Source organism: Calidris pugnax, unplaced genomic scaffold, assembly GCF_001431845.1.
Source record: "Calidris pugnax isolate Ruff unplaced genomic scaffold, ASM143184v1 scaffold41, whole genome shotgun sequence".
Lineage (NCBI taxonomy): Eukaryota > Metazoa > Chordata > Aves > Charadriiformes > Scolopacidae > Calidris > Calidris pugnax.
Genome location: NW_015094509.1, coordinates 2261179 through 2287500, shown reverse-complemented (window position 1 = coordinate 2287500; position 26322 = coordinate 2261179). Strand labels below are relative to the sequence as shown.

The window sequence follows — 26322 nt, the reverse complement described above, 5'->3', positions numbered from 1 at the left end:
TGTGAAAGATGATGTGTTCCTGTGCGTGCAGCTGCGACAGAGACCGAAAATTCTGCACCTCCTGAAGGGGTGTCAGATGCATCCACTCATCCCAGGTCCTTTGCTGTTGTGGGAATGTGCTGAGTTTCTCCTCCTTTTTTGATAATCAGCGATCACTGCAAATGAGCACAACCTAAATATTGACCTGCCTGCAGAGAAAGAGAAAATCTTCTTCCTGCAGCACGTAGATTTCCCTCTTGGAAGACTGCTTGTGCCGTGAAGGAAACTTTGGCAGTTTCACAGGATCACAGGAGGGATGAGGTGAGAAGGGACACCTGGAGGTCATCTGGGCCAACCCCCCTGCTCAGGCAGAGCCACCTAGAGCCGGTTGCCCAGGACCACGTCCAGATGGCTTTAGAATATCTCCAAGGATGGAGACTTCACCACCTGTAGAAGTTTCCCTGTGGAAGTGGGTTGAAACCAGGCAGGTGGGCATTAGATGGGAAGATTCCCATGAGTTACAGGGAGGTTTGGGTTTGGGGTGAGGTTTGGGTAGCTGAGACACAGGAGATGAGAGTGACCTAAGTCCTGAGGCAGCGCAGGAAGTGCTGCATCCTGTGTTTACCTGATTGCCTTTCCAAAGGCAGGCTGGGGCTCTAAAATGAACTCTTTGGTCATGTTGACTTCCCACTCCAGGCATGTTGCAGGTAAGTTCCAGCTTTGCTGTGCCACCTTCCAGTGGCGTGCGCTCCCAAAAGCAGGCATATAGGTACCCTTAGATGCCATCAGGGCTCTGGTGCTTAAATGCTGACATCGGGCAGAGGACCTTGGACCGTGTGAAGTCTCTGCTATCAGCAGAGGACCATGTGAAAGAGGGAGCTTGGGTGTGAGAGGAGGACATAGCGGGTGGTTTGTTGGCCCCGGGTTCAGGCAGTGCATGTATGGGCAGGCCCCGGGGGTGGCAGCTCTGTGTCAGGACCATACTTGTGATCCTCAGGTCACCCCTGGTGCTGTTTCTTCTCCACTCTTGTCAGTGCTCGTCTTCCTTCCTTGTATGTGGTCCTCTGAGGTTTGTAGGGCTCTGTGGATTTCAGGAGAAAGCCTGCGTCGCGATTTCTGTTCTCCCTAATCTTGAAAAAGCAGAAGTTAAGATTTCACAGGAAAATCGGCCATTTGTTTCATCCACTGATATGCTAATGCTCGTGTTTCCTTAACTGCCATGCAAGGAAAGAGTGGAAAGGACAGTTTATTCCACTTAAGGCACGTAAAGCTTGCTTTTTGGATCAGCCATGAGGATGGTTATCCTTAATGGGGTTGTATCCTGAAACATCTGCTTCATTTTTTTTTCTTAAGATGATTCTCCCCCAGTTTCCATCTTTACATTGTTTACCCTTGATATGAGTGTCTATTTCTTCCAAATGCATTAAACACATTAATCAAATTTTCATGGCTAAAGCAGGTTAAATATGTGTTTTTGGGCAAGTGTGGGACAGGTTTCACTGTTGTTATTCCAGGAATTTTCTTGCTGATTTGCTTTTCTCTGAGAGTAAGATTGTCTTTTGTGTCAGACATGCAAGCATGGCAAGCCAACAAATGTGAGAATCGAGAGTGACTTGGTGCTACAAACAGGAATGTGAGATTTTCCCGTTTCTTTCCTTCATCTAGTTCTGTTCTATACCAAAAAAAAAGGGTACATCTCCTGCCTTCATGTGAGTACAGCTTTCCCCAGGGGGACAGAGGAAGCTGTGGCATGGGCCACCAAACCTACCGCTTCTCTGAGAGAAAGCTGCTCCGTAGACCAAATGATTCATGGGGCATAATTTTATTTTTTGTGGCTTCAAGACCTATGAGTGTGCTCAGGAACTGTACATTTCACTGCATCATTTTCTCGTCAATGCCTTAAAATTGTAGAGCAGTTGTATTAATTTTTCTATAGCAGTACGGTGAGGGTTCAAGAATACTACTAAACCAGTACTGAACTTTAACCTGAGCAACGAGTTTCATGGGTTTATTCACTTAGTGTCTCTTGAATTTAGTACAAGTGCTAATCGTTGCCGGCCTCTTTGTGAGGAAAGCAGAAAGAAATACAAACTACCTTGTTCAAACCTGAGAGATGAAGGGATGATGGTCCTCATAAACTCCTTGCACAACATGAAGAAAACCAGCCCAAAAGTTCACATCCTAAATATTGCTGCAGTTATAATGTCGTGTGGGAACTCTGCTGTTCCAGGGAATAAGGGAATACTTGCTCTTTCAGTTAGAGGCCGTACTATTTTTGTGATATTACTACCAGCGACGTGATTCTCCCAAATGAAAGTATGTATCCAGACATTACGTGATCTCCTGCTTTTCACAGTTCATTTTTTCTGTCTGTCAATGGGTGCAAGTTCCTTCAGCGTGATTTGGAACTTCTTAATGGTGTCGACACAGAAATGTCCATTCCCACACTGTTAAATGAGAAATCTGTGTCTGTTCTTACCCTTGGGGTGGGAGAGGATCTAAAAATTATATTACAGAAGGTTGATTTCTGCTTTTCGTGTAAAAGGAAAATATGTTCCTAATCTGGTTTGAGATTAGAATTCATAGTGACCATCTGCGTGAAAATCTTACCCGTGGCAATTTATTTTTTAAAAAATCAGGCTCAAAATCTCAGTTTTTTTTTTTCTCTGTGAATAAAGTTTCCTAGTCTGGCATCTTAGGGAGGAGCATCTGCTTCAAAGATGTCTTTGGAAGTTCTGAGTTATTACTCTTTACCTTTTTAAACAATTTTTTCCATTATGCTGCCTTGTACAGTCAGTAAGAAGTCTCCAGCTGTTGAGGGCAAGCTCCATAGTATAGACATTTTCTGGTTTGGTCTAACTTCGTTAAAGATTAGAGATATAACCACATACTAATGTCTTTGTTCATTGCTTTCCCTAAAATAAAATAAATTTGACATTCTGATTTTCTTTCATTATTCACAATTTTGACAGATTTGTTTTGCTAAAAGTGGTCGTGTCTCACATTTCAGCCTATTAAAAAAGAAAATTTCAGAAGAGTCAGACAGAGGGCTAATAATATTTAAAAAGCCCAGTCTGCGCTTAAATTTTTCATTATCTTTGACAACCTGTTTAGAAATCCTGTGTTGTAAGTTCCAGCCCAGATGTTCAGTAGGTCTCAATGAATATATTTATTGGGATTTGCAAAGACTTCGTACTTAGGCTGTCTTCTATCCCCACAGGAACTTTTTTCCGCTAGACATTCAAATAATTACCCTTTATTCACATAAATACTTACACAAATTTTTAACGCTCACATTACATTAAGTAATGTGATTACATTAACGTAATATATTGACATTAATCTCAATACAAATGTAAAATGCTAATTGCATGTACTTGAATATTCTTCCTGCAGCTCTGTGCTAGGTTAAGGATGCTACCGGGTGTCAGAGGGGAGCAGTGTTCCCAAAACTCCATGACCTGGTTCACTGCAAGAAAGCAGTTAAAAGCCAAACGAGGAGATGAAAATATCTTTCACAGCTGTGACAGCACAACATATGTTACTACTTTGTGTGAAAACGAGCAGAGACAATTTAAACTGTGCGTTTGGACGATTAGTCTTATGGTGTCTTTTCTTTGACAATAAAGATGCCGGTGGCAAAACCTATCCACAAAAGACAGAGTGGGTATTCCTGCAGAGACTGCCTAGTAGCTTGGGATGCTTCTGGCATACAGATATTTGTAGCAGATGTTTCCAATTAACTGCAATAATGCTGGAAAATAAATGAACTTTCTTCAGGATCTCCTCTACGGCTGTTGATGTGGCAGTGGCCCGCTGGGCCTGGAAGGGTTCACAGCATCCGTGCCCAGGGGGGAGAGGATAAAAAAATTGAAAAGCACTGATTTGGCTCAAAAAGGTCCAGGTCCTTGCGTGGAGGGGAACTGAGGAACAACTCTTGTCTCAGTATCACTGTATTTCCTGGATTTTCTCCTCCAGCCAGCCCCCCGTTGTGGTCAGCCCCACACGCCTGCCGAGGAGGGCAGCCTGGGGACCGCAGCAATGCCACCGCCTGTCCACGATGCTCCTCGCCGGGGTGTCACACCCAGGAGGGACATTAACTTCTGCAGCCAGCGTGGGTGGTTGTGTTAAGCCCCTACGTGAGCTCAGTTCCAAAATTAAAGGGTCTTTTCCTTCGGGTGCCGGCGCTTCTGAACTGTAGAGGCTGAGCACTCTGTCTGTAGAGGCTTGTGGGCTCCTCAAGGGTCCGGCACCTCTCCGCACAGAGCTTGGACACAAAATGTACTCAGACATATTTCCAATGATATATGAGAGCTGAAGCTTGGTGTGGTTGTGCTATGGGAGACCAGAGTGAGCGTGGAGGTTTCTGGTATGGATCAGGGCCTTGGGACTCTTGTTTGCCGTCCACAAGCAGATGGGAAGTTGTGCTATTTAAAAAAAAAAAAAAAAAAAAAGGAAACCCCCTTCTGCAGCCAGCGTGGGTGGTTGTGTTAAGCCCCTACGTGAGCTCAGTTCCAAAATTAAAGGGTCTTTTCCTTCGGGTGCCGGCGCTTCTGAACTGTAGAGGCTGAGCACTCTGTCTGTAGAGGCTTGTGGGCTCCTCAAGGGTCCGGCACCTCTCCGCACAGAGCTTGGACACAAAATGTACTCAGACATATTTCCAATGATATATGAGAGCTGAAGCTTGGTGTGGTTGTGCTATGGGAGACCAGAGTGAGCGTGGAGGTTTCTGGTATGGATCAGGGCCTTGGGACTCTTGTTTGCCGTCCACAAGCAGATGGGAAGTTGTGCTATTTAAAAAAAAAAAAAAAAAAAAAAGGCAAACCATCTTTCTCAGCATGCACGCAGTTTCATGTGGCTTTATCTTAGCACAGTCAGGTCCATATTACTTTATTTTTTTCCTTTCTTTTCATACTTGTAGCTAAGTCTAAGTAGCTTTGATTTAAATAATTTTTGGGGTTTATTTTTTTAAAATACACCAATGTTTTTGCCAGTTCTATTTACTATTCCTTTCATAGCTTTGTTGTAAGACACATCTTTGCTCTGATTTCACCTACACTCTGAAACTCATATGTTATATATTTAGTTTTTCAGCTCATATGGTTGATCCTGCTTTTTGGCAGTGATTGCAAGCGTCACTAGTGTCATTTCTTTGTTTTTATTTTTGCTTCTTTCAAAAGTTAAAGCCATGAATGAGATTGTTTGAACTCGGCATCCCATTGCTTTAAGATTCCCAACGCAGGCTCCATGAGAAAGCGATAAAGCTTTGGCCTTGTGCAGCTCCTGAGCGTTTGCCAGACAGAAGCTGGATCTCACTGGAGAAGGGAAGCTGGTGCAAGGTTATCTCGAGGTTTCTGACCTTTTGTTCCAGTGGAAAGATATTAAATCTTGCTTCAGGGCACGTTTTCCTAAGCTGTGTCTGAAAGGCTGCTGAACATAGAGCTCCAGCCTGGTGACTCTCAGGTGGCCACCCAGCCTAGCCACCATGCACATTGATCTCACTGTGTGTCGATACAGCACAGACACCCATCCGACCTGCTTATCCTGACTTGCCTCTTATCTTTCCAGAGGCTTCAAGATCCCCATCTTTCTCTTTCCCAGCTGCCAAACCCTCCTGCACCGCTCCGAGGAGCACACACCTGCAAGAAGGGTTTCCACCCTGATGATGGAGAAATGATAGGCTGGTCCAGTGGCCAGGATGAGGTCTCCTCAAGCAAGAAGGAGAGCACTGCATCCTTGTATACTTTCCACATTCAGCTCTCTGAAGCCTCCTCACCTGTAGCATCTCCTGCTTGCGATGTCACAGAGTCAAGGTCCCAGTTCAGAGCAGGAACCAGCCTAGCCATGGGGAGCAAAACTTCCTGACTGGTGTTGCTGCCCTGACAGTATGGCTGGTAGTTGTAAAAGCCACCAGGAATTAATCTTGCCATTCATTTCCCATTTATCACTCCGGCCCTTTGATGTGACATGGGTATTAGCGCGGTTGCAATGCAAACCCATCCTGTGGGATCCTGTCCTTTGACACCAGCCTGCCGTTATCCACGCTGCCCCTTTTGGCTTCCACAAACTCAGCTTTGCAAGCTGTAAAAGGTCCGTGTAATGGTTCTTTAGAGAAAGCCCAACTGACTGTGTATAATCTTAAACCGCTTCATTTTCTGGTACTTTATTTCACATTATCCGCTTTCAGTAGAGAATCGCATGTTTAAGAGACAAAAAGTTTAATGCTGCCGAGTGGTCCCTTACAGGGCGTTTTTAAAGGGAATTGTTTGCAAGGCAGACTCCCTCGCTAATTTTCACCGTGCAGAAGTGTCTCTAATTTACTGTAGAGTCGGGAAAGCACAAAAGATAAGGTCTCTGCAGCAATAGGAATCCTTCATGTTGCACACGTGCGGCTCTGTGTTGTTTTCACATGTTCATCCCCCCTTTTGGCACTATTAGTAAGAACATAAAATCACACAGAGGGGTCAACCTTTTGCTTTTGTCTTTTTTCGTTAAGGCAGAACTGAGGATGGGAGGAGGTTGCTGGGTCAAAACAGCCACGTGTGTAACTCTCGTAGGGCTAGCGCCGAAATCAGAAGTGACAAGGGGTCTTGAGCAAATGGAAATGATAAAGCTGAAAATAAAAACACGAAGGATAAATGGTTCCTGTGCACTCCATCTGTATTGGAAAAGACTACATCAAGAGCAGGGTTTACATTTTTTTGGCTGCGTGCTTGGATGGGACAGAATGCAGTTAAAACAATCCCTATAAAAGCGTCACCCTGAGCAGGCGGGTGTCTGGGCGTCTGTGCAGCAAGAACAAAGCCGTGGTCATCTGAAAGAATTTTCTAGGCATTTTGAGAGATGCTCTTGCAGCGTAGGCAACGCATGAATGTGGTGTTCCTTTGGCGTGCCTGGGGGATTTCTGTCGTGTTGATTCAGTGATGAATCGAGCAGGCAATACCCAGTGCTGTGAGTGGTCCTTCTGATGCTGCCGGCAGGAGAGGGATGGAGCAGCCGGCGGGGGAAGGACAGGGATGTGGCTGCAGCAAAGAGGGGGCTGAAGAATGGAAGCAGAAGTCGGAGATGGTTGGCCACGGGTAACAGCAGCCCTTAATTCACCTTGTCTTTCTGTCCCTTAAAAGTGGTTTTGTCCGTGCAGTTACACTGGGTGGCAGATACGAACTTTATCCGGAGGTATGACTTCAGCTGCTTATTCTTTTACGCCCTAGCCTGTGTTAAATATTGTTACAAAGAACCCAAATAGCACTGTCAGTGTTTTACTTTTTAAAAAAGGAGCTATTCGCAATTATTATTGTATCGGTAAGAAACAATGAAAAGGCCAAAGCATTTGACACCTCCTATGCTTACTGACAACGTCAAATTCATGCAAAGAGTTGCCTCCTATTTAAATGGGCAAATGACTGCCTTATGTACATATATTTGCGTGGAGCTTTTCTTAGTCATAAGATCACGAAACACAAGCAAAATAAGTTTTGAGGGGGGTTGTGTGGTTTTTTTAAAATCAAGATTTGGAATGAATGAAAATTTGGAGCTAAAAAAACCCACTCTAAAACTAAAACAAACCCAACACCTCCCACATCCAAACCCCTACTGAAAAAAGCAGCTTCATACAGAGAGGCAAGGTGATTTCTCTGCCCTGCGGTTTTTTAAGGCGTATCTGCTAGCTCAGTCACATCTCTGTGCTAATGGAATCTCTTGGAGAAGGTCTGTGTGTGGCTGGTACTTCACATTCTTACTGTCTGTGGTTTAGTTTCGAGGGGCTACACACATGAGATAACCTGCCCTTATTCGAGTTTAGTTTCTCTATGTTCCATAAAATTAAGAAAGTAAAAAAACAAGGAGACCCACATTAATTGGCCCAATTGGGATTATGGGCTGTGATGTTTGCAGTGGCAGGGAGTAAGCATTGGTTTCCCAGGGGCTGCTTTCCAAGCTGGGCTTCCTGGGAGGTCTCTCTGAGCAAAGATTCAGGCTTTGCCTGTGATTTTTTGGTGTCCAGTACAGAGAGGATGCAAACGGCCACCCTGAAAATCTGATTTTGAAAGTGATGGGAAAAAAAGAGAAGTGAACAGTTTGTCTTTCCCCTCCTCAGGCAGTAAAAGCAAAGGCAGGGAGGGTACAACTACCATTTGTTGAACATTATTGCTGAAACACTTGAGGAGAGGTGAGGCTTTCCTAAATATCTCGCGTGATTAATTTGTTTCCTCTGCCCCGCTGGTTTCGAAGGAAGCGTTTCTCTTGCTCGCAGTGTGTAAAGCACCCTCCTCTCCCCAGCTGTGAGCTGAGGAGCACTTTACCCTGTGGATTCCCAGGGCAGAGGCTGGTGATCCTGTCTGAAGCTGAGATGCTCTGTGTCACGGCTGGGCTGTTGGCGATGTCTCGGAGGCACCAGGAGCATCTCAGGAGCCGTCGGCGTTCCCGACGTGGGGAAGCTCACAGCCGGCTGCCACGGCTCGGGAGCCTTCTCTGCAGAGAGGAGAAAAGCCGTAATGAAATCCATTAACAACTGCTAGGAGGGAAGCTGGGGAAGGTGAATTTTAGCAGAAAAGCAACTATTTATAGAAAGCCACCTTCTGTGTTGCAGTAACTGACAGCTGTGAAACAGGGAGAACTTCTCTTCTCCGGGACCGTGCTGGGTGGCAGGGCAGTGGAGGTGGGGAGCCCCAGTCTTGTTCCCCACCCCAACACGGCACAGAGCACCCCAGGAATGCTTCTCAAATGTGGTGGAGGTGCTGGCAGGAGTGTGTCCCACTGGCTGTCCACCCACTGCTTTCTCAGTGCTCTGGGGAAGCCAGGTGAATGCTTGGGGTGGGAGGGTGGATGTACGTGGGGGCTTTTTTTCACTTGTTCATCTGCCCTCAAGCTTGACAGAAAATGTTTTTCTCACATCCCTGTCTGTCCATCTGGCTGCTTTGGTGTGGGAGAAAACACATGCTGAAGCCCATGCAATTCCCATGGATTTAATGCAAATGCTGAACAAGAATTTCAGGATTTGGTTAACTGTGGGTTTTTTTTCCAAAGGTAGGCTAATGGCATCATCTGCGCTGTGCTATTTTGTGTTCTGGCAAAGCTTGCTCCATTAAACAAATCCCTCCTCTGATCTCTGTTCTAGGGTTTTATGCTAGCATCTCTCCCACTTCAGTAAGTTGGTTTAGCTGATACTGTTTACTGTCTTGCCCAGTGTATTTTGTCCAGCACAGAGTCTGAAGGAGGGCTCTGCTATCCTGTTGGCTGTCTCAGCAACTTACGTAAAAATGACACAGATCACATTCAAAGATTAAAAAAAATCTTGTCATCCACAAGCTATTACAAAATTCTTTCAGTGTCGTGTTCAGTTGCTGCTGGCAGAGTGATTTAGAAAGTTATTTTCCCAAGGGAGAAACATACAAATGTTCTGGGAAGTCCTCCTTGTCCAGGCTCTGGTTGGAGCAGTGATGCTCTGGATTCTCTCTCCATCAACCCACTCTGTCTGCTGCCTCCCACACACGGGAGGAATCATGGAATTGTCCAGGTTGGAGGGGACCTTTAAGATCATCGAGTCCAACCATCAACCTGATAAAAACCATCACTAAACCATGTCACTAAGCACTATGTCAACCCATCTTTTGAACACCTACAGGGATGGTGCCTCAACCACCTCCCTGGGCAGCCCATTCCAAGGCTTAAGAACCCTTTCCATGTAAAAATTTTTCCTAATATCCAATCTGAACCTCCACTGGCACAACATGTGGCCATTTCCTTTTGTCACGTTGCCTGTTCCTTGGGAGCAGAGACCGACTCCCCCCGGCTACACCCTCCTTTCAGGGAGTTGGAGAGAGTGAGAAGGTCTCTCCTCAGCCTCCTTTTCTCCAGGCTGATGTTGCAGGTTGCATTTGTAGTGAGTAATGGATGTACAACCTCAGAAATGGACACCAGGAAATGCCCAAATCAGTGGAGGCTTCAGAGAGGGACTAGGAAAAAGCAAGACTGGAAGAGCTGGGGAGAGGAAGAGCGCCGGTGGGAGGGCTGTGTTGTGGTGGCACACAAACAGCAGGTAGCTGCAAAACTCATCCACTGAAATGACATCATGGTAGACGAAGGCTTGGTGGTGGTGGTCTGTCTCAGCAGCTTCCATTTGGTATCACCTGCTGTATCGACCCATGGTTCTGTAGAGACTTAATAATGAGAGGGTAAACTCTCCATTGCAGATACTTTCATATATCAAAGTCTGCTGGAGTGGAGCATGCCGAAAGCTGAGCCCCTTCTTGCTGGCTGGGATTGAGTCTTGAGAGTCAACCTTGACTTGAGAGTTGAGATGCTTGAGATAGTTTTCATGATGTTGCTACTAGTTATAAAAAACAAAAACGTAACCAAAACTAGCTTCTGTCACAGCTATGCTGTGTGATCAGGGCAAAAGTTTTATGAGCAGATATAAGAAGGGAGGAACTGGAGGAATTTGGTTTATTTTAATTTTTGCACTTCCCACATTAATTACTGCTGCTGGAAGCAAGTGGAAAAGGGCTTGAATGTTCAGCTTCGGTGGCTTTCTGCAGGGGGATGAGCATTTCTGGACTGAAACTTCTCTAAATAGTTCAAGTGTATTTCTAGCTGCTCAATTTGACAAAAAAAGAGCTTTCAGAGAGCTCCCATGGTGGTCAGGCACCTCTGGCTTATTGGGCCACTTCACCTTGAGATGTGTTTGCTTCAAATGTGCCATGGAGTTGAAAGTATACTTGAAAATAAGGGCTGGGTCCAGTTTCTCAGCACCCTTGCGTAAGCCTGGCTGTATCTGACACTTGTGAGTTTTCTCTTTTAATTTTCCTTTTTAATTAATTCTTTCAGTCCAGCCTCAAGAACCAAATTTGGGTGAGGCTTCCAGATAGATGCAAATCCATCCATGGCAAGTTTTAACAAGGGAGAACAAAGTATTAAACAATATTGCATATAAAACTAGGTCTGATCTCTCACAGGTAGTGTGGAGTCCAGACAAAAAGCATAAAATCCCGAGACTATAGTATCAGAAAGAAGCTGGAAATGTCTTCTCTTACTGATCTGTTGTTCACCTGCTCCGTGAGCTTTATAAATTTGAGGTGCCAGCAGCTTCTTTAGGCTGGTTTGTTGTTTTTTTTTCCCTTTTATACCTATAACATAGGTCAAATTTTGGGCAATATTGCTAGATTTCAGGCTAGTGCCACACAAAGCAAGTGCACAAGCGTCCAGGTCTCTGCTCTGTCCTGTGGGTAATTAGAAGAACAGCACAAACAGCCTTAGTTGTATTACAAAATACTTGATGTAATCTACCAACTTTATGTTTTGAAGGGGATTAAGGTTGTTCATCTTGTTTTTCCTTCTTTTTAAACCATTTTTCACTGGTGAAAATCAAAGAGCCCAAGAACTCTTAACTGACAGTCTGCGTCCCATCCAGTTTTTCCTGAAATGAATCTTCCAGTATTAAAGGCTATCTCAGTTCACTGTGGTTAAATCAAGATTTCTAAGAATGGTTTCCCTTTCTCTCTCTCCCTTTTTCTTTTTTTTTTTAATATCCCTGGTTTTATGAATAAATAAATGCTACTGATCTCTTTATCACTGATTCAATACTTAAATGCGCATTCAACAGTTCCTGCAGAGCAGTAGCTCTGGTAAGAGGACTTGTGTGGTTTGTGCAAATACTTACTTGTGCAGAGAAAATGACCTCTTAATAATTACTTTTCATGTAAATGCAATCTGCTGAGTACAAACAGCGTATCTCTTATGCTTTTGCTGAGTATGATAATGATGCCACCAATCCTGGCAGCAAAACCAGGATAATTCAGACAGGTCTGACAGGATCAGGACTTGGAGATGCAAGTCAGCCCTAAGAGGCAGGATGCAGAGCAGTGGTGGCTGGTGGTGCAGCAGTGACATGGGTGTCCTTCTTCTCAGCTGCTCTATCGCAATTTGTCAGCACATGACTGGAGGACGTCACTCTTTGTCTCTTGCATTTGTAATCTCAAAATGAAATCCTCGAATCCTAAATAGATTAATATCTTCTGGTGGCTGTTTTGCCAATTATCATGGTGTCACTCCTATTTCCAGAACCTCTTCCCACTGGTATCCTATAGTCTGGCCAATTATTTTGAGCACACTTTAATCTGATTTGACATTAAGAAAAAAAATTATGATTCCCTTGTGCATTTAGAGTTTAGCAATTTGATTTAGATAATCAGATCTTGTCTATATACCCAAGTAATTCAGGAGAGTTTCTCCTGGTTAGCTATGACAATATAGGATGATGGATTTGCATGATTTTTTAACCAAATCTGAAGACATTTGAATGTTGTGAGTCAGAAAGAGCTTTGACCTGAAATTTAATTAAGGAGTGGAAAATAGGAAAAGTGGGAGGATACAGGAGAGGATTAAACAAAAAAGAAAATCCCTGGTCATTCAAGACTTTGCTCCTGTTACGTGGTCTAAGGAGCTCTTCTCATAGAATAGTTGGGCCTTATAAATATTAGGAAAATACTTGAAGATTAGGAAGAGTGAAAAATGCAAACTTAATAATGTGATTTCTTTCTTCATTTTTAATAAAAATGAGGAAGCTGCAGGGAAGAATAAAAGGCAAGCTGAAGTCGAAGGAAGCAAATTTGTGCCCATCCATGTCATATGAGTAGCATTAGGAAACCATATGTAAGTATTTAGTCTTGACTGTAGCAGATTTAATGCATTAGGTCTTGTCTGGACAAAGCAAGACCAAATCTATCAAGTATTTGATGAAAAGACAGTTGGAAATTCTGGTTACTGTAAATGGACACGAAAGAGCTGTGCTCAGAAGCTTGATAAATACTGGAAGCAGAGATGAAAGTTTCAGTTCCATTATCAGTACTAATTTGACAGGTGGAAAGAGGAGAAAGAAATTTGTGAATGGCATCATAAAAATGCTTTGCTGAATGTATTCATAATTACTATAATGCTGCAAACCAACTTCTATAAAAAAAAGGATTTAAGAAAGTTATTTTTATTCCTGTATTACACAATATTAAACTTAGATTGCATTGGTACACCTTAAATCTTTGTGAGGGCTCTGAGAAGGGGCATTAGACACATGCTAGATAGGCCAAATGAAAATCCACATGGCCATAAGTCTTGTGTAACTTATATAGGTGACATCTTCACTTGAGTTAGTCAAGAGGGCTGCATCAAAAGATGCATTGCTAGCAGGTCCAGAGAGGTGATTCTTCCGCTTTGCTCTGGTGAGACCTCACCTGGAGTATTGTGTGCAGGTCTGGAGCCCTCAGTATAGGAAAGATATGGACCTGATGGAGCGGGTCCAGAGGAGGGCCACAAGGATGATCAGGGGGATGGAGCACCTCTGCTATGAGGACAGGCTGAGGGAGCTGGGGTTGTTCAGCCTGGAGAAGAGGAGGCTCTGGGGAGACCTAATAGCAGCCTTCCAGTACCTGAAGGGGCTACAGGAAGGCTGGGGAGAGCCTGTTTAGAAAGGCCTGCAGTGACAGGACGAGGGGAAATGGCTTTAAGCTGGAGGGGAACAGATTTAGACTGGAGATGAGGAAGGGGTTCTTCACTGTGAGGGTGGTGGAGCACTGGAACAGGTTGTCCAGGGAGGTGGTTGAGGCCCCATCCCTGGAGATATTCAAGGTGAGGCTCAACGAGGCCCTGGGCAACCTGGTCTAGTTGGGGGTGTCCCTGCTGACTGCGGGGAGGGCGGACTAGATGGCCTTTGGAGGTCCCTTCCAGCCCGGACCATTCTATGAGTCTATGATTCTAAGAGCTTTTGGAAGAGAACAGACCAGAGACCCGAAAGATCCATGTCCAAGTGAAATACTTCCCTAACATAGGTAGCTCAAAATTAAATACAGCTCTCTTCAGCAGTGGAGGCAGTCCAGCATGTGTGTGTGTGTGTCTTCAGCATCCGCAGGAGATTTGCAAGTACTTCTCAGGACTGACGAGCTCCCAGCCAGAGCAAAAGGTGATGCTTGATGAAGTGTGATTATGTGTTTAGTCCCGGGATCTCCCGCAGATGGAGAGAACCTGGTACAGTCCAGCGTTGGGCTCAGGCAGGTGGAAGGACCTGATGAGATGCACGTGCCCGTGCCCTGCAGTGCTACAAATAAAACTGTCACTGGAAGTAATGCTCTTACAGAGTTAGTGCAGGAAGGAACAGCAGTGACAGGTTTGACTGGAAAAGCACTAATTAAGGGAAGTCTAGAATCAGTGTTATCAAATTGGTGTTCATCAACAGCTAATCCAAATTTAACTAAAATCTCTAGGGTTAAGGCTTCGTTACCACCTGCTGCAGCCTGAACACGTCTTTCTTTGTCTAGTTGAAGATTTGATGTAACATCTATTTAGAGAAGTAATTTTCAAGTGTAACTCTTAGCTGTATGGACAGAGATGTTCATAATTTGCATGAAGATGTTTGCTCTATATCTGTAAAGATTGAATTTGATGCCAGGGTATTAGAGTGACAGTGACTCAGTCTTGGCATTCTTCATTGGAGAAAGACACTCTTGGTCTTGAGTCCTCTGAAAACTGAGCGTTATATCCCTCTGTCTCTTAGTTGTAGATGAAAAGTGGGAGTGTGAAAACACGTGTGTTGTAAAAGCCTGTGAGCAAGCCAGATTTTTGAGAGTAGCAGCATACTAAGAAATCTAATAATCCTAGAACTCCAAAGACACATACTGTACTTTACTGTCCCTGCCAGACTGCCCACTGCACTCCTTCTTCTCGTGTGTTTTTACAGAAAAGATCTCTGAAACTTTCGTTCTGTGGTTCCTTAATCCATCCCTCCACTGAATGACAAAACTCTTTTGCCACGTGAACTGCCCTGAGCAATATCTATGTGGTTTTTTCTACTCTTTGAGAACTAAGGATTTGTGAGATAGAGGTGAGGGACATTTCAGCGGGACAGTGTACATCCAAAGATAGTGAAAGTTAATGGAATTACTGTGGGGTTACACCAGTGAGAAAGAGGTCATCTTCTCTACTTTTAAAATAATTGTGAGACTAGTCTGAAAGTAATCATTTTCATGTCACACTAAAAAATAATGGCTGGATCTTCACATGTCATAGAAGTGAGGGGGAAAAAAGACAATAAGGACTTTAAAAAATCAAAATCAATTAGGATTACACAGATCCAGAAAGAGAAGGATCTTGAAGGAAAAAATAGATTACCTCTTGTCATATAAATCAAGTATCTGTAAATGATAAAGTTCTATACATCTGCTGACCAATGCAAATGCTATGAATTTTAGTTTTCACATTTGAGTTTGCATACACTAAACGTGAAGACCTTAAGTAGAATCTAGAGGTGTAAATTGTTAGAGACGAAGTGAGATGGCACAGGGCAGGCTGGAGCACTCTCCTCCACTCCAGCCCCAAGATTTCCGAGAGAAGGAACCACCATTAACATTCTCAACTACCTCCAAGCCAAAGTGTGCCGTGTATGAGACATTTTGCATTAGGCAGCCTATTGGTGCTATGTTGCAGTTCCCAAATTTGCCAATAAAGGAGGAAAATGGTACAAGCAGAGTATCGCCGAGGACCACTGATTGGTGTGAACTAGAAACAGGAGTGGCTGAAAAGGGAGGAGGAACAAAGCTGGCCTGTCAGACATTGCTCTCGATTATACTTGACCTGTTTTAGTTGAAGTAATTCTGCTTGCCTCTAGCAACAAGCCTTTCCTAATGTATTTTACCATTAGATGTTGGCATCCTTTACTAGTTATTGAATGGTGTACGTAGCTGGCCTCCCTGCAGTTCTCTTTTAGGGCATCTTTTTTTACTCTAAATAATTGCCTCGGCACTTTTTTTTTTTTTTTAAACGGTAGAAGTATATGAATTTTTGAAATTACTTATGCAATTCTGCAGGGCAAAAAGAGATCACATTTGAGATATGTCAGCTGTAACACAACCCTGGGAAACTACTCTGAAATATTTCAGATATTTACAATGTTTTGTCAAAGAACATCTGATTTTGTTCATTGCTGTGGGGCTCTGCTGGTATAAAGCAATCTTCATCCTGCTTAAGTCCATATGGCAAGGCACTTAAGACAAATAACTCGATCTTATTAATAGACAAAATGAAGACGTTTCCTTAAGAATCATTATTAAAGAATAAATTAGAAGAGATGGTTGCTCGTTCACAGCTCTCCTTTCTCAGTTTAATTTTGAACATGAGATTCAGAGTTTTACTGGACTGTTATTATCCACTGGCGCTGCCACTCAGTTCTCCTGAAAAGCAGGGCTGCAGTTTGGACTCAGTGAAATACTGTGAAACAAGTTATTTTCCAGAAAAAGGGTTTATAAATTCCCTCTAGAATTCCACTCTTATTTTACTGCCTCATGTTACAAACTCCTGTGCCTTCATTTGGCAGTGGCATAGCTGTGTTTGTTCGCTACTCGAGATAACCCTTGCCAGTTCCCCAAAAATTTAACAGCAAAAAAGAGCCGCGGGAGATGGGGCACCAGTGGAGCCACTGATGATCCTCAAGCCTGACCTGGCAGGACCTGTTAAAAGGGTGAGATAGGGCCCCTGGGGATTGCCAGCAAGTCACCAATTAATACTAATTGCGTGGGAAATTATTGTAAGGCTGTGATGGTTCATCAGGGACCTGGGATGAGTTCGTAGCTGTGCTGCATCTTAGGGCTGTGTCTGCAGGAAATGCACTGTTGCTTGCTGCTCTGTTCAGCTGCAGTGCTCGAAGATCAGAACCATAATTAATGTGGAGGAATCTAAAACAGCTACCATCTATTGTGGAGCTTGGCTTGGGAATATTTGAGTTAAATGATAAAATTCCAATTGGTTTCAGCAGGGATCAGAACCGACTTCTCTGGAGCCAGCTCAGATCGCTTCTTGTTTTCTGATAGGAAAGAAAACAAACTTGAAGTTGTGTGGAATGTGTGGAGAGTCCTTTCACAACAAGAAAAAATACAGGCGTCAGATTTTAAAAAGTCTTTCTCCTTTGCCTCTCCGATTTCCATGAGGAGTTTTACAGAAAACTAGGATTTAAAATGCTGCCGTCTTCCTCCCATCGTAGCAACAGCTGTAAACATCTGCTGAGGGTGTCATTCATCGTCTCAGCCTACAGTCGCTCCTTAAGACTGTGAAGCATCGTGCTTTCTTGAAAATCACACTGGCAGTGCCACAGGGAGGGCACGGACGGACAGCGTGCTCAGAGGGGCTCCAGAGTGGGGTTTCTGAGTGGTGCGAGAACGCATCCTACATCCCACATCCCGCGTCCCGCATCCCTCATCCCACATCCCTCATCCCGCATCCCTCATCCCACATCCCTCATCCCACATCCCACAGCCTGTATCCCGCATCCCTTATCCCACATCCCTCATCCCACATCCCGCGTCCCGCATCCCTCATCCCACATCCCTCATCCCGCATCCCTCATCCCACATCCCTCATCCCACATCCCACAGCCTGTATCCCGCATCCCTTATCCCACATCCCTCATCCCACATCCCGCGTCCCGCATCCCTCATCCCACATCCCTCATCCCGCATCCCTCATCCCACATCCCTCATCCCACATCCCACAGCCTGTATCCCGCATCCCTTATCCCACATCCCTCATCCCACATCCCGCATCCCACATCCCGCATCCCTCATCCCACATCCTGCAGCCTGCATCCCGTGTCCCGCATCCCGCGTCCCACATCCCTCATCCCACATCCCGCATCCCTTATGCCACATCCCACATCCCACATCCCGCATCCCACATCCCGCATCCCGCATCCCGCAGCCTGCATCCCTCATCCCACATCCCTCATCCCACATCCCACAGCCTGCATCCCTTATCCCACATCCCACATCCCACATCCCGCATCCCACATCCCACATCCCGCATCCCACATCCCGCATCCCGCATCCCGCAGCCTGCATCCCTCATCCCACATCCCTCATCCCACATCCCACAGCCTGCATCCCTTATCCCACATCCCACATCCCGCGTCCCGCACCCCTCATCCCACATCCCACATCCCGCAGCCTGCATCCCTCATCCCACATCCCTCATCCCACATCCCTCATCCCACATCCCGCATCCCTCATCCCTCATCCCATATCCCGCAGCCTGCATCCCGCATCCCTCATCCCACATCCCGCAGTCTGTATCCCACATCCCTTATCCCACATCCCTCATCCCACATCCCGCAGCCTGCATCCCGCATCCCTTATCCCGCATCCCTTATCCCACATCTCTCATCCCTTATGCCACATCCCACATCCCTCGTCCCACATCCCGCAGCCTGCATCCCGCATCCCACGTCCCTCATCCCACATCCCGCAGCCTGCATCCCACATCCCGCATCCCGCAGCCTGTATCCCGCATCCCTTATCCCACATCCCTCATCCCACATCCCTCATCCCACATCCCACATCCCACATCCCTCATCCCACATCCCACATCCCTCATCCCACATCCCATATCCCACATCCCTTATCCCACATCCCGCGTCCCGCATCCCTTATCCCACATCCCTCATCCCACATCCCTCATCCCACATCCTGCATCCCTTATCCCACATCCCACATCCCTCATCCCTCATCCCACATCCCGCATCCCTTATCCCACATCCCGCATCCCTCATCCCACATCCCGCAGCCTGCATCCTGCATCCCGCATCCCACATCCCACATCCCTCATCCCACATCCCACAGCCTGCATCCCTCATCCCACATCCCACAGCCTGCATCCCGCATCCCACATCCCTCATCCCACATCCCGCAGCCTGCATCCCTCATCCCACATCCCGCAGCCTGCATCCCACATCCCTCATCCCACATCCCGCAGCCTGCAGCCTGCATCCCGTGTCCCGCATCCCGCATCCCTTATCCCACATCCCTCATCCCACATCCCGCATCCCGCATCCCTGCTCCGTCCCAGGGGTAACACCTCAGCAGGGAGGGGAGCTTTGGAGGGAAGGCAGTTTTGGGAGGGGAGGTGGTGGTGGGGGGGATGCAGAAGGCGCGCTGCCCTCTCCTTGCCCTGCGGTTTCACCTCTCCGTCCTGCTGCCGGAAAGACAAACAAGGCTCCAAGTCATAAAATTGCATTTCTCCTAACTCCTCCCCTGTTTGGGCTGCTTGCTCACGCAGCCACCCCCAGGGGCTGGAACAAAAATGTGTGGGTCGAGGCGGGGAGCGCTCCCATGGGCGCAGATCCCAAATCCCCTCCCGGCGGCGGGGGTGCCCACACCATCCTGCTCCCCAGGGAAGCTTCAGCTCAGCACAAATACAGAAGTGATTTTTTTCTCCCCCCATCTGTTCCTCATCAGCCTCGTACTCCGGGGTGGTGGTGGTGGGGGGGATAAAAAGAAAAAAGATTTTTAAAAAAAGAAAAAATATTTTAAAAAAGAAAAAAGATTTTAAAAAAAGAAAAAAGATTTTTAAAAAAGGAAAAAAAAAAGTGTGTGTCTGCACGGGAGCGTGTCTTTGTGCCAGGCTCTGTGCGGGGCTGACAGAGGAGGCATTGTTCACGGGCTGCTGTTCACAGCCTTGGCAGCCAGAGAAGGTGGGGATGGGTGGCCGCGCATATGGAATGGGCCAGGGGGGGACAAACTCCTAGAGCTGCCCCAACTACCCCGGGGTGGGGTGGGGTGGGGGGAGTTTTTGGAGCTTCTCCTGCCAGCTGCTGCACAACGCCGGCGGGGTCCGGCGCCGGGAGTCCTTGTTGATTGAAGGTAAGGGATTTATCTTTACGGTAGCCTGGTAGCCACGGCCGCTATTTTGGTTATTAATTGAAGTATGGGTGGTAGGACCCCGGGGAGAAGTTGTGGAGCCCACCGTGGTCCTGTGGAGAACGGGGCTCCGTGGTGGCATTGTGCTGCAGCTGGGGGGGTGTTGAAGTTTGTCTGCTCCCCTTTATGTGGGCTTAATTCGCGTTACTAGGAATGAGAAAATCTGTGTGTGTTCCCATCACAGGAAGAAAATGCCGTTTAGTTTCATTCTGCAGCTCTCTTTTTACGCCAGAAGCTATTACATATATGCAATATTAAGTGGATTTTGCTAATAGAAATACATTAACATATAGCCATTAGGCAAGGTAAATACTTCTTCCTATTACCAGAGACAGTTCCTCCCCGCTGCAGGGAGTCCCTGGGCTAGGAAATACCCTGCACAGTGGTAAAAAATTAACATTTGTTCCGCGCACCTCAGCAGAAAGAAAAATCATTGTTGCATTTATTTTTTTGGTCTCTTTGTGGTAACAAAGCTTACACAGACTGTGCTAAAAAGATCTTACGTTGTTGTGCAGATATTTCTCCTGTGTGCTTGCTACTTCAGTGAAATTTTTGGTGTTTTTTTTAAATTACTATTATCTTCTAGTTTTAAAGCGAAGGCATATTTTGTCTGAGCCCTTTTCTGGCTCTTTTGCTGTTCTTATCGCTGTCCATTCCTTGTAATTGTTAACTATGTTTCTGAGAGTGTGTACTGCTATTTGGGGATGATAACCAACGTGGTCTCAGAAGTGCCTGCCTTGGTGCTGCGGCTGTTTGGTCATTTTGTGTGCCCACATTTTGGGGTGAATGGGCTCAGCTGCGGCAGGGACCCCCCGACACAACTCCGGGTCTGGGGCTCTTAATGTCACAAGTGGCATTTGAAAGATACTGGGGCTCTCTACAACTCCCTGAAAGGAGGGTGTAGAGAGGTGGGGGTCAGTCTCTTCTCCCAAGTCACAGGCGACAGGACGAGAGGAAATGGCCTCAAGTTGCGCCAGGGGAGGTTCAGGCTGGATATTAGGGAAAATTCTTTCCCCAAAAGGGTTCTCAGCCATTGGAATGGGCTGCCCAGGGAGGTGGTTGAGGCCCCATCCCTGGAGGTGTTCAAAAGACAGGTTGATGTGTTTTTTTGTTTTTTTTTGTACTCCCCCCCCCCCCCCCCCCCCCCTAAATGTTTGGGGGGGAGGAGAGCATCATTTGTGCACTGCAGGGCTTTCCTCTCCCCTGCCAGCCCGGCACTTGTTCGTTGTGTGTCGTTTGGGAGCACACAGCTCCTGTACCTCCTGCTCGCCCCACGGCTCGCCGCAGCCCCGGAGGACACACGCTGCTTTTGTGCTCTTGTTGGGTTTCTGATCCTTAGGGAGCAACTGTTTCCAAGAACAAACACATTGCCTTACAGAGGAGAAACTCTGGAAAACATCCTGTTAGTGACAGTGGCAGCTGCTGCCCGTCCTGCTGGGTGTCCCTCTGCCAAAAGCGGCGGGGCTCTGCCTGCCGGCCAGCCGAAGGCAGGGGATGCAGCCCTGTGGCTGCGAGGTGCCCGGGGACAGGGAGCAAGGATGGGAAGGATGGAGGGAAGGATGTTTCACTCAAAACTTGGCACCCACATTTATCCCAAACCCTCCACCGGGAGGGTTGCGGCATCCCCTTTGTGTCACCCCCCAACCCCAGCCCATGTGCAGCCCCTCGGGATGCTCCGTGGTGGCACCGGGCAGGAGGGTAATGAGCCTCCACGCTCCCCCCACGGAGGCTTTCCCCAGGGGGAAAACGCCAGAGGGATGATGCTGGACCACACATCCTGCTGTTGGGGCATCAGCATCATACACAGTGACCTTCTTATCAGGGAGACACGTTCCAGGCAACACCTGCTACAGTAAAGAAGGACATTTTAAAGTTATAATAGGCATATTTAGGCTAGTTTTGTTGCTTTTTTAATTTATCAAATGAGATAGATCTGTGAGAGAGAAGTGAGACCCTAGAGAGTGAGACCTCTTGAATTACCTTCTTGCACCTGTCAGGGATCAGCAAGTGTGGAAATCCCAACTCAAAGCTTGTCTACACCAGCAAAAAAATGGGACCAGAATAATTAAAGGAGTTGCAATTCATACCTATTTTTCAGTGGATGCTTTACTATGGGCAGTCTTGTCAGGAAATAAAAATATATATGGATAAATATGGTTTTGCATTAAATCAAAATTGGTCGTGTATCATTGTGAATACACTGGCTTACACTGGTGGAGAGCCTGTTACTTTATTTTTACTGCTGTGCTTTAACTGACAAACGCAAAGTTTCATTTGCTGTTAGTTTAAGAAAGTGGAGCAATTGCATCTCCCACACATAAAATTATCCCCCTTAAAGTTCCTTGGCTGCATGTTGCGTGCTGCATTTATACAGTGACTTTTACAACCCATTTCCTCCGGAGTATTTGACACTAGGCAGCCCGGGTCAATTTAAAATAGATATCTTTTGCTTACACAGTCAACTTTCATCTATTGTATATGTTTCTGTAAACAAAAAGATGCAGCAGAGTCCGTGGTGGATGTAAGCACGGGCAGGGCCTTGGCGGTAACGTCTCCTTAACCTGTGCTTCATCATTTTTTTTTCAGCACAGAAGCTTTTGCTTCCTCACTGGGAGAGCCTGTATGAAGACCTGGGTGGATGGTGGTGTAAGGTAAGGAATAACCCACGCTGAAAGCCCAGTTTTGTAAGCTCTTCTTCCTACTTTTGCATGGAGGTCTCGGGTGAGAAGTTGCTTCACTCTGCATCTGATTTCTTCTCAGAAGGGTTTGCATATGGTGGTCCTTCATTGCTCAGCAGTGACAAATATGTGAGCAAAATTGTTTGCTGTGTAGGTGACAATATGTCTTAAATGGCGGTCAATTTCGGTGTTGTGTGAAGTGTTATACGTGTGCTCTTTCTCTCCTGTGAGCCTCAAACCATCCTCTTGAGGAAAGGATCGTGCTGTGTGTCCACTGTACCTCGTGGTGCAGCCGGTCCCAGTGCAGCATCACTTGTAGTCTTTTATTCAATTTGGAAGTGTTAAATTAAAACAGGGGAGTCACGAGTGTTTTCTGGCTCCCAGAAATGGCGCTTTGTGGCCTTCCACTGCCAGCTTTAGTGTCGCCTTTCCATCTCCACTTCACTTCTCTCTTCTCCTGCTGGGTTGCAGCCCCCATCATCTCTGCACCACTTCTGACATGGTGCTCTCAAGGCTTTTGTCTGCAGGCAGGCTGATGAGAGCTGGGGTTGTTCAGCCTGGAGAAGAGAAGGCTCCGGGGAGACCTCATAGCAGCCTTCCAGTATCTGAAGGGGCTACAGGAGAGCTGGGGAGGGACTCTTTGTCAGGGAGTGCAGGGACAGGACAAGGGGTAACAGTTTTAAATTGGAAGAGGGGAGATTGAGATGAGACACCAGAAAGAAATTCATTGCTGTGAGGGTGGTGAGACACTGGAACAGGTTGCCCAGAGAAGCTGTGGCTGCCCCATCCCTGGAGGGGTTCAAGGCCAGGCTGGATGGGGCTTGGAGCAACCTGGTCTGGTGGGAGGTGTCCCTGCCCAGGGCAGGGGGGTTGGGACTCGATGATCTTTAAGGTCCTTTCCAACCATTCTATGATTCTATGATGTTCAGCAAACAACATCATCCTTACCTCCTCTCCCAGGACCTCCTTCTGTTGGTTTTCCTCTACCTCATGCCCCAAGTGAACAAATAAACAGTCAATGAATGAAGAATCTCTTTGAAATACCATGGCTGGAAATTGTGTAGCTCTTCCAGTTTGGGGGCCTAAAAGAGAGGCTTTTGTGCAGTGCTAGGCAGATTGCACAGCCTGCATGGGTATTAGAAAGTCCAGCAGTGTTAGTATAGCATAGCTGTGCTGCTTGTTTCCTTAATCTGCTTGTTTAGAGACACCCGGAATTCATCTTAATCATCTGTTTCCGCTGCACAGTAGGTACAGGAGGAAATACCACAGAGAGCCTTATCACTGGGAAAACGCATCATTTGAATGTGCAATGTAAATATTTTAACTAACCAAATGTAAATACTGTTTTGACTTTAGGATGGGAAAAGACTGTCACCGTCAAAAATGAGCTGACATAAGAGTGACCCGGTATAGATGAGATACAAAATTGTGTTCACACATTTTGGTAATCAAAACAGAGCCCTTAACGAATTGCCTAGTGTGAAAGGAATTACAAACACAAATGTGCCTGACACAAGGCGATCGGAAGTCACTGCTGTATTAACGTCAGAAGGAAGGACTTTCAGGATTCATGGAGATCTGAGATCCGTGGGAGGGATGACATGAAATGAGGAGAGATGTGAGATGATGAGAGCCAGAGAGAGGCCGGAGACTCTGGAGGAGAGTCTAAACCATAAGTAGGCCCTGAATATCTGCTCCGTGCCTCTGGCTATGACTTCTGTTCACTCTGCCAGGACAGTTAATTCAAAAATTTCCAAGGGTTAGAAGGTGGTAGAAGCAACAAAGATACTAGATACAGCAAGAAGCACCTTCATTCACAGACGTGCTGTGGGTTTTTCAGTTGGTGGATTCAAAGGAAAGCAGAGTTCTTAGGGATCTTCAAGCAGTTGCTTGGCCTACACTGGCTTCATAAGGGCTTGAAGGCTTATGGTCAAGTGGTACTTGATAGAAACCAAACATGGAATTTAACTTTTTGTGCTGAATATGGTCCTGAAAAATGGTGCTATAGCACAGGCTACAGAATCCTCCAGATACTATGATTCTATGAACATAAAGATCCTACATGGTTTTTGGGCATTCATCAGATCCCTAAGCAGAATAAACACCTGGAGATTATTCCATTGGCTGTATGTTCTAGCCTACAGATTGGTAATATCAGAAGAAGAAGAAAAAACACAGTGGATTTGACTACACTCTGTGGATTGCAAGAAACTAGTTACATCTTATTTCTGTAGGCACAGGTCTATGTAAATGCCCAAGCAAGTAAGCTTTCATTACTGGAATAGCTGGGGGATTTTTAAAGTTGATTTTTGCTTGTATAACCAACAATGGGTAATATATTAACATCTGCCTCACATTTGTTATTTCTTTGTTCTAACAGCTGGAAATTTACATTTACACGTAGGCCTCAGAGCTAAAAATGTCATTCCCTCAGTTAAAAAGCCATACTGATTTTTGTCATTCTCCTTGTTAGGAAAGGAGAACTGGAAACACAGGGGAAACACAAATGGGAAGGGTAGCCCCCAGATGGTAAATGCTTTCAGTGAGAGCACACTTTAATCATATATAGTATAGCCTAAGATTGTCATTGTCTGCCATTACTACAGCCATTTAGCTGTAGCCAAATGACCAAATCTATTAAGAATAAAAATTTTCCAAAGACAGTAGAAGAAACCAAATACTTAGGTCATCAGTGAAGAGAAAAATACAATAGCATTTTTTCAGCACAGAGGAAATTAAGAGCCTTTTTTCATGTAGATGAGAAGTGTTTTGCATAGATGAGAATAATTTTGATGTTATCCTTGAAGAAAAGTTCTGTTGCTAGAAAATCAATCGTTTTATGCAATAACTTCATGTACCTATTCTCTCGAATGTAGATAACCTGAATCTTCTTAACTCCCAGACAGATGTATGAATTTGCATGGGAAAGCATGAATGCATTCAAGAGTAAGAATTTCATTTTTTCCCTTTAGGAGCAGGAAGCTCATATACTTTTTGCTAAAGTGCTGTATTGTGTGTTTTGGTTTGCCCTTGGTTGGGATTTTTTTCAAAAAAAGAAAAAGGGATCTAAAATGGCTTGGTTTGGCACAGGAGAAAAGGTAGGACAGATTACTTTGTAGTGCTAAATTCATAGTGTCATTTTTCTAAAAGAGAATAGCATTATTTGAAGAAGGGGTTTAGATGGCTGATGAGAGATAGGGAATTTAAGAGGAGGGAAGAGAAGTGCAGTTGAAAAATGTTTGGAATGACAGTGTAAACTTCAGGGAGAAAGGGAATTAGATAAAAGAATCTGTGAGAGTGGGAATAATAATGTGAAGGGGAACAGACTGTGCTGGTGAGATCTTTTGGCCTCGGTTTTGAAAAGAATTCAGAATATGATCTGCAATCTCTGTCTTTGTTTGGGAGAGGGAATGGGAGTTTTTCCATTTATGGTAAAGTGGAGTAATAATGTCATTCCCTCAGCTGTTAAAATATTTTAAAATCTCCTTAAAACTGATTATTTATTGCAACGTCAAATTGTAGACCTTTGTGGTCAGAAGACAGAGAGAAACTGGAATCTATCCCAAAAAGTGGGGTGAAACCGTAATTTATGTTTCCCTGTGAGGGGATGGGGCCACTAGTCCAGCCCTGCTCATTCTTGCTCAGTTCGGTGAGGGACTGGGTTTTAGGAAGGCTCTTTGGATACAGCTGTAAGTCAACAAATCTCAAGGTTCAAATCCGCAATGGGAACTTGGAAGCCTCCATCAAAGCCAGGGATAAATAGGATGCATATTTTGAGTCCAAAAGTGCCCTCTGAGGGTGGCTTTGCAAAGCACTTGAGGATGGTGGCATCCCAAGCATCCCTGGCGTACACTTGGGAACTGACCTGTGTACAGCTGTGTTTCTGTGGAAGGCAGAGAGGCTACACAGGAGCTCCCATGGCTACAGCTGCTTCAGAAGCT

The 26322-nt window shown here is 45.7% G+C and overlaps 1 protein-coding gene across 2 annotated transcripts in view; it reads left to right on the top strand.

Moving 5' to 3' along the window:
• The window catches only part of PAG1 (phosphoprotein membrane anchor with glycosphingolipid microdomains 1), a 127031-nt gene that overhangs the window by 52320 nt on the left and 48389 nt on the right, over positions 1-26322 (top strand). For both annotated transcript variants that reach the window (XM_014965616.1, XM_014965617.1), the window contains one exon: positions 22290-22354. The gene's annotated coding sequence lies outside the window, so the exon portion shown is untranslated. The remainder of the gene's footprint in view (positions 1-22289; positions 22355-26322) is intronic.